This window comes from Nicotiana attenuata, chromosome 9 (genome assembly GCF_001879085.1).
Source record: "Nicotiana attenuata strain UT chromosome 9, NIATTr2, whole genome shotgun sequence".
Taxonomy (NCBI): domain Eukaryota; kingdom Viridiplantae; phylum Streptophyta; class Magnoliopsida; order Solanales; family Solanaceae; genus Nicotiana; species Nicotiana attenuata.
Window position 1 is genome coordinate 28,187,675 of NC_031997.1, and position 9,237 is coordinate 28,196,911.

Consider the following 9,237-nt stretch of genomic DNA (forward strand, 5'->3'; position numbering starts at 1 on the left):
GCTTTGTTTTGCTAGTTCTGCCATAGTCATGGCGACCACCTAGGAACCGATACGGCAAAGGGAGGAGAATGCCGTTCCCGGTGCCGGAGAGTCGAAGGATTTCGCTCTGGAGACGGCGTCCTTGATAAGAGAGGGACACCTGGAGATGGCGAGGCGATACTGCGGGTGGAGCAAAGGGATGACACTGTGGGCGCTTTCCCCAGGTGAAGGAATCGCAGGCTCTGCTGGTGGGTTCTTGAGTGTTTATCTATACCCCTTTGTATTTGGCCCTCTTGATAGGGTCGTGCTCGATTTTTGCTTGAAGTATCGGGTTACTCTGGCGCAAATTCATCCGTTGTTCTGGCGAACGGTGCTGATGATGAGGTTCTTCGCGGAGAAAGCCGGACTTGAATTCACGCTTGATCATCTCATCAGGCTATATCGGCCTTTTCATCATCGAGGGCTACTAACCTTGAGGGGTCGTTCGTCCACGCCCTTCGTCATCAATGATGAGGAGGGCGGAGATCGAGAATGGGCCAGTTGGTTCGTCCGAGCCCAGACGACCGATATTATTCTTGTGGAGTTTCTGCCATTCCCCGAAGGGTGGAACGCACCTAAGTGAGGCGCTTTGTCGCTCTTTCAGATTTTGTTCATGGCAAAAACCGGCCAAATAACAATGCTATTTCCCTTGTTGCAGTAACTTCGTGGACACCGGGCCAAGTCCATGATTTGCCCGGCTGGGTTCGGAGGTTGGTGACCCATTCGTCTCGCGACGAATGCAGGTGGCGAGCTATGTCTCACATCAGGTGGGGAATGGATCATCAAGGTACGTGTGTATGTTGCGTTTCTCCTACTGGCATGTACCCGAGATAACATTTTCCTATCTCATTTGTGCTGGATTCGCTGTTTGTAGATATCGAGCGGTTCCTCGGGGCGAGGCAGCGCTTTTCAGGAGAGGAGATGGAGTCGTCGGCCTCCAGGCCGAGAGATGGTAGTAGTAAGAGGGACCGGAGCCCTCAACACGACAGAGCCTTTAACGGTACCGGCCGGGCTCGTACTACTGACGACGGGGCACCGCCCGAGTCGGCTGTTCTCGGAGCGCATGTTTCTCGGCGAACGACTCCCTTGAGTGAGCACATTTTGCTCGAGGCCAGTTCTTCTGGGGTTGCGGGGGCAGTGCAAATAGGAGCGTGTTCTGATCTGGAGAAAATCTGCCATCTTCACTTTGCGGTGAGTTTGTGCAAAATTTTCTCATATCCCGCATCTTCCTCCTCTTATTGAATCCTTCCTGCACAGGCCTGTGATAGGCTTAAGTCCGAGTTGTTTCATCAAAAGGCCAAGTTTCAGAGGGTTCTGGATGAGGGGAAATCCCTTAGGCTTCTTTGCGAAGAGAAGGAGGTTGAGCTGCAACATTGGCGATATGAGGCGTATTGGAGCTCAAACTACGAGAGCTATTTGATGGAGCAGGTGATTCCCTGTAGTGCGTTCTTCGCTTCTTTCTAATTTCAAGGCTAATTTCTTCTTGCCATATCAGTTGCAGAAAAAGGCAGAGGCCTTGGAGTACCTTAAAGGAGACGTGAACTGTGTCAGGGTCGCTTGTGAGGAGCTAAGAGCCCAAGTGCAGGCTCGAGCCTCGGAGGAGACGAATGCCTCGGCTAGGATCCCTGCCTTCGAGGTCCAACTTAACTTGACCTATGGTAATGCCAAAGTTCAGGCGGATGTGATCGAGAGACTTGAGTCCGACCTCTCGAAGGTCAATGTCTAGATAATTGATGCCCGGGCAGAAGCGGCGTTAAGCCGGACCAGGGCTGATCATGAGATGGCAATTTGCATAAAGGAAGCTGTTGACGCTCAATCCGAGTTGAGGCAAGCCCTTGATCGTGAGAAGAGGATCGAGGAATATGTTCGCTGCCGATCCCGGAGAGAGGTATTTGAGGAGGTTGGAGCGAGAGGCTTCATTCTCTCGGAGGAATTAGCTCAAGCAAGGGCAGACGAGGGTGCCGCTCGGTCGCTCCTTGCGGACGTCGCAGAGGGCAAACTCGACGGGCTATAGCCTTTTGGCGCAAAATACAGATTCTTCCATTTTGTAACCTGGTTTCCGGCGCGCGCAGGGCGTGCCTGTAAGTGGAGAATATTTGTATGTAATATAAGAAGAATTTTAAAGCATTATTCCCTTTGTACCTTTTTTCTATCATTGCTCTCGATCATGTAGATCGATTTTGGAACAAGTCCCCGAGTTGCATTACGGCTCGAGCTTCGATTGGCGTTCCAGCTTTTTCCCATCTGCATGGGCGGAGGGTGATGACCCTTTGCGTTCCTAGGCCGAAACGATTTTGCGGGCGCGCGGCCTGGAGATTTGTCTCGACCGTCGACAACGTTGTTTGGGCCGTGCCTTCAGGCGTTTTGTGGTTGAATTGCCCTCGGGTTCAGTCTCCGAGTCGGGATCCGACTCGAGCTTAACTTACCCTGGAGCCTGTTTGGGCTGGCGATAATGATTCTCACTCTCTGCCCTTGGGCGTTTGGCGATTTTTCGGGTCTAGTCTCCGAGTCGCGTTGCGATTCGAGCTGTAATTGACCCTTTGATCTTTCCGGAGGTTCTGGTTGGAGAAAGTGGCATTGATGTCACGCTCTATGGAGTATTATGATTTTTGGGTCTAGTCTCCGAGTCGCGTTGCTACTCGAGCTGTAATTGACCCTTGAATCTTATTTGAGCTCTTGGTCAGCGATGGTAGCTTTTCTTTTGCTTGGCCGTTGAGACCTTTTAGTATGAGGCCTGGAGGCATGCTCTGGCGGCGACAATGGCACTTACGCTGTTCGGTCGTAGAGACCTTTTGATATGAGGCCCGGAGGCTTTGCTTAATTTAACTATTTTGGATTCGGTCTCCGAATCGGGTTACGACTCGAGCTCGCTTTAATCCTCAAGTTGTCAATTTTCAAGCTGGCAATAGTGGCTCTTACGCTGTATGGTCGTAGAGACCTTTCGATATGAGGCCCGGAGGCTATCTTAGCCGGCGACAATTGCACTTATGCTATTTGGTCGTACAAACCTTTTGATGTGAGGCCCGGAGGCTTTTTGTAGGCTTTGTTTCCTTTCGCTAAGGTCTTATTGAGTATTTTGCTTGACCCGTCATCGGTTTTGAAAGAACCTCGATTTCAAGTCGTAGTCGGCGATGTTTTGAGCACCTCGGAAGGTTCATAGCTCATAGGTCGAGTAGATCGATGCTTTTGTGATTTTGGAGCCGATGTGGTCGGGACTCGTTTTTTGCCTGTTGAGGGAAGCTTTTGTTTAACCGGTTCTTTCTGAAGTAGATTTGGAGGATCTTTTAGCGACAGTCGGGCATCCCCGAGTTGCGTTTTTTGGGCTGTAGCAGCCATTTTGACCGGAGTCATGTGCGTTTGGTCAGGGCCATTTTTGATCCCGAGAAGCAATTTTAGGCGTCTACATCGAGGGTATGCCCTTTAGGGATTCCTAAAAATGCGACATATAGCCTAAACTGCGGGATTTTTCATGCCTGTTGAGGTCTTACAGTTTGCCATGCCTGTTGAGGTCTTACAGTGTGCCATGCCTGTTGAGGTCTTACAGTTTATGGAGAATAGATCTTGTTTGACCGAGGCTGCCCATTAGGGTCTTACAATTTCGGATTTTCCAGCGCGTGGCGATTGGCGACAGCCTCCGAGTCATCGAGTTTTCTTGAAGACAGCTTCTCATGAGCTCGAAGTTGTTTTCCGGGGGCTTGATGAGCCCGGAGTCTCGACCCTGGGGTCGCACAAGTTGTCGAATTACTCATATTAAGTCTCCGAGTACATCAGATCAGTTTAGGCTTGAATGCCGCCTTTTGTAAATTTGGAGACGCATCACGAGGGCTTCATGAGCTTGGAGTTGCACTACGAGGGCTTGGTGAGCCCGGCATTTTGACCCTGGGGTCATTCGGATACCGGATTTTTTAAGTCTCCTGGTATCTCGAGATGTATCTGGCGGAGAGGTTTTTTGCTGTTGATAAGCCGAAATAGCCTTCTTCGAGGCGTGGAATGCTTAAAAAATATTCTTTATTGCTCGGCGAAAATATAAGCTGTAAATATATGTTGTCCTATTGCTGTGAGTTTGGTCCACACAGGGTGACTTTCCTGATTATCCGATGTGCTCGTATGATTTCATATTGGAATTTTTTAGGAGAGAGGATCACGATCTTGTCGGGTCCTCTCCCAGGGGATATGCGGTCCTACTAATAATCTTGTGGGCGGAACCTTCTTCATGTGAGAGACCCGGCTGAGGAAAGATTGCCTGGCGGGCCGCGTGGTGGCCGCGGATCCTCGAGCGGGATCCATAGCTACCGAAGCCCCGGCTGCCTGCCTGCGTACAGATTAGCAACAAGAAAAGAAAAGAAAGGAAATGACAAAAGGAGATGGCGTTTCGAGGAGCAAGCCCTGCGGTAGTCGTCTTCCTCGTTCGGCCAGGTCCGACCGTGGATGTGATTATCCCTACCTTTTGACCTCATTTGAGGGCAACGTCGGTCATGGGCAGAAGGCGAGGGATCTCCTCTTGTCGTTCGTATCTAGATGCCTTAGCCCTGCGTTTGTCGTGGAGTTTTGTACCTCTGGTGGAGCAGGGTCGGAGTCGCGCCCCTGGCGATGTATCCGCCGCTGTCTGTATAAAGCGTCTGCGCCCAAAGATCCGGTCCGAGAGCGACGTTGGTCCGGATTATCCTATCGGTTTCGGCCTGACGTCGTTGGTATGATTTGGCCGATCCATCTGTACTTGTAAATGCATGTTTTATTTGGAATGAGTCGAATGGAAGAAAAGATTACTAGTACGTTAATGCGATGCCGAGGTGGAATCTAGGCGTCCTTTTCCTCGAGCGAGAGGGTGTCCTTTGGGAGCATCTCCTGGGACCGTCCCTTTCTGGTAACAGGCACTTGCATTCTACGTTCTACGAATCTTCGCGGGATGCCGCCATCCTTAAACAGTTGTGACGATACGCTGCAGCTTGCCGGCTCTGTTTTGTCCGATTTCCTCTCGTCCGTGGAGCTGGATCCGGGTTTGCTCGCTTGGCGAAACTTTGTGGTGACCTTTGTTGAATGGCTCAGTCGTTGCTCTTTTGGGTCTGTAACTCCGAGCATCTCGTGATTCCCGTGGTGGGCCATGGTTTCCCTGGAGGGGTTTTGGCTGAATAGATCCGAGCCTCCTGGAGTTCCCGGCTTCGCGTATGGTGACCACTATGCTTGGAACTGTAACGTTGAAGTTGAGCTCTATCGGGCCAGGTTTCCTTGCCGGCTGTGCCTTGTTGAACCTAGTTCCGTTGGAGGTTCCTCGAGGATACTGCCCTCGGGGCCATCTTCTTGTCGTTTTGAAGTAGGTTGTACCTCGAGTCTTTCCTTTCACTTGCTGTGCATGGGTGATATCTCCATCTGCTTTGCATCAGTTTCTTTGCCTGGGGTCTGACCGGATATACCGAGCCCGATGAGGCTCCCGGATGGTTCCCCACGGTTCTGATTCGAAGTTGACACCGGGTGTGGTCATTCAGCCAGCCCTTGGTCGGGTACCTAATCCGTATTTGCTTGAAATGTCCTGGAGTCGTTGGGTGTGACTTGTTTAGGCCTCGGGTGAAGGCTTGTGTTGTCCAACCATTCAAAATTGGGTGCGATCTCATTCGTCCTGTCGGGGGACGGGCTGTGGCCCTTCGTGATATTTCATTCCTTCCTTGTTCGGCCTTGGGTGTGTTGGGCCTTTTGGTATTGCTTTGATGGCGTCGGCGCGCGCTTCCACGGACCGCGTTAGTACGGCAAGCGGGTCCTTGAGATCAGGCGCCGAACAGTGATGCTGCATCATGGTTTCTTCCGTGGGAGTTTCTTCAAATCTCCTTACTGGGACGGGCCCGAGTTCTCCATTTTGGTGGTCGCTGTTCCTGGATGGGCGTGGGTAAGTGGTGATGCGTCCGTGAGGACTTGAGTTCCTGTCACTCCTGGGGGATTTCATCGTTTCCGACTTTCGCAAGATGAGTCCCGGGATCATATCTTCGGGAAACGGTTGCTGTAGTAGTTTTCGCGAGCATGATACGATCCTTACGATAAGGTCTTCCAGCGTCCTTGCTGCTACATGATAGGTTGTCGGTTCATCGTTGCCCAATACCTCGGGTGCTGGCTCGAAATGAGGAGATATTTTGGGTGCTGCCGCGCCGAGAGTCTTCGGGCGGCTCCGTAGCTGAGAGATAGCCAAATGCTGTTCCTGCAATATTTCAAAAATAATACGAAGATTAACTTCCCGTTCTACCGGGGCTGGGATTTTTCGGTCTTCCTATTGGTTAACGTGCTGCGTGCCGTCGTCGGTGCGCGAGACTTCGTTATCTCGATGCGCGGCGTGCAGACCCGCGTCCGCTTGAACCGATCTAGATGCGTTGCCAGGGTCCTGCAGCATCACGCCAGCCATTAGAACGACCATACTGTTCTCTTTGTGATTTTTGGGGTTATCGTCCTCGATTTCCCTTATCGAGTTGATCATTAACCTGAAATTGAAAAAATCTTGGGCAAGAGAAAGTGTGAAAGGTATTGTGCGTTCAAGTGACAAAACTAGAGAGAAAATAATCACTATTAGTTTTATGCCCCACGGTGGACGCCAAATTGTTTACCGTGAAAATGGTAACAACAATTAAATTTGTAAATGGGATTCTAAAAATACGTGATCTATTCCCGAGCTAGTTTGTGAGAATGGTTAATGCTTAAACGTGAAGTAAAATGGTAAAGATTGAGTTAACCAGAGCAGTGATCGAACCAGTAAGGGGACGTTTCCCGGGCGCGAAGCAAGCCAGTAGGTATCTCGGAGCCGTGCCTCGAGCCTATCTCGGGCTTATCGGGGGTAGTTAGGAAGGGGATAACAAGTAAGGATATAGATAAGCAAGGCTCTATACTATCAATCTTGAGCTAAATAATGAAGAACAAACGAAGAAACAATAAAGTGCTAAGGCGACCTCGGGGTCGACGAAGACAAACAACTTAAAGAAAGAGAGAGAGAGATATTATTGCATTGTGGAGAAGTGGAGCAACATCAGTCCTTTACAAGGTAGGGTGAGTCCCCCTTATATAGGCGAAAAGACTCGGTATAGTACATGTGTATTAATTACAAGAGTACAAAGATGGGACGGTTTGACGCAAGACCTCACAGCAGGCTCTTAGATAGGCAGACCTGTCAGGTGTAGCCATGTGCTTAAGAGACTTCCTCTTTTATTCTGACCTCAGATCTTGCTTCCTTCGATCCGGACCTCGAGGAGCCCTGAGGCCGAGAACTCGATCACGGCCTTCCACCCTCAGGGTCTCGTGGAAGGCTCCCGAAATGTCTTGATAGAAAAAAATCAAGTCTTCTGATTTTGCCGCGTACAGATGTACTGAACCAGAAGGAGATCCTAATTGGTCCTCCTCGACCCTGATATTTGATTGATATCGATTGTGCACATCCGCCCAAGTTACAGCTGGATACTCGATCAAATTTTGTTTCAACTGACGTGATGCTATCGAACTCCGCTCGTTCAACCCTTGGGTGAAAGCTTGAATGGCCCAATCATCTGTGACTGGTGGCAACTCCATGTGTTCCATTTGAAATCGGGATACGAACTCCCTTAGCATTTCGTTATCCCTTTGTCTTACCCTGAAAAGGTCCGATTTTCTTGTTGCGACCTTTATGGCCACGGCGTGTGCCTTTAAGAAAGAATCTGCTAACATGGCAAATGAGTCGATGGAATTTGGTGGCAAAAGAATCTGCTGCAGATAGAATGGCTGAGCAGCAGAACCTGGATCTGCACATGAAAAACATGTGCAGGAAAGGGCACGAGTACACCACAGCGGTACCCAGTAAGTGCCAAGCTTAACCTCAATCGAGTAGTGACGAGAAAGGTCACGATATATATATATATATATATATATATATATATATATATATATATATATATATATATATATATATATATGATTAAAGTGCTAACAGTCAATAAAGAATAAAAGCATGGAAAGAATATAACTCAGTACACAGAAATAGCAACAGGGGGATCTATCAGGAAATCGTTCCGTAGTCCCAAACGTAAATGTGCATGGGAATCTACTGGAATACCGATCTGTAGTCCGAAAGTAAATATCCAGTACAGGGGAATCTACCGGGTGATGTCCCGTAGTTCCAAATATAAATGTGCAGGGGGATTTACCGGAATACCAATTCGTAGTCCCAAAGTAAACACGCAATAGTCTCAAGAAAGAATCTACTGTTCTATTCGAGAATAAACAGGAATTCTACTCTAAACATGCTGCACAGAATACAGGTAAGCAGTTAAAGCAGGTAAGACAATTAAATCACATAAGCATGTTTTTCCTAAACTAAACAAGAGGCTTCACGTACAAGTATTGCTCAATTACAAGAAAACATAGAAATTTGCTTAATGAAAATGGGGGTTTTCAATAGTTAGCACATGCACACACTCGTCACCTTACGTACACAATATTTCGCTTCTCCGACATCTTACTGAGTTTCCCTCTCATCTTTTTGCAAAAAGCCGCTCCACGGTGGTAAAGTCTCATCTTGTGTGTTGGCCGAAGTTACAATAGTAACATTGAACCCTTGAATATGTTCGAAGATCTCAAAATTACCAAATCCTAAGGAGAGTTCCCCCACACAAGGTTAGGCAAGCCACTTTTCTCGAATCAACTCAATCAACTCGAAATCACGTTCTTGCCACGAGTACCCGACTCCAAATGGCCCAAATCTATCCAAATTAATTTCATAATGTAAATGTAACTTCAAGTAGCTAATTCAACTAATAAATCAGAAGCTAACACGCGAAATTAAGAAAATCGCCCAAAAAGTCCCCTGGGCCCACGTCTCGGAATCGGATAAAATTCACAAAACTAGAATCCTTACACTCTCACGAGTTCATGCATACTAAATACATCAAAAGCCGACCACAAACGACCCCTCAAATCCCTAAATCAACATCTCCAATTTCAAACCCTAAACCCCCAATTTTAACCACTAGTTTCCATAAATTCCTTGTCTAATCATTAAAATATCACCATAGAAACGACTTTTGGTTCCAAAAACTTTTCCTCCACGAAGTTCCCTTAAATTCCATCTTCAAATTCTCCCAAAAAGCTCCCAATCCGACTTAACAATGGTGAAATAGAGATGAAAAGCGCGTATGAAACCATATATAGGTTCTGGCCCAGGGATTCCGCACCTGCGGCCAAAATAGCGCTTCTGCGGACCACATCAACGATCAAGGC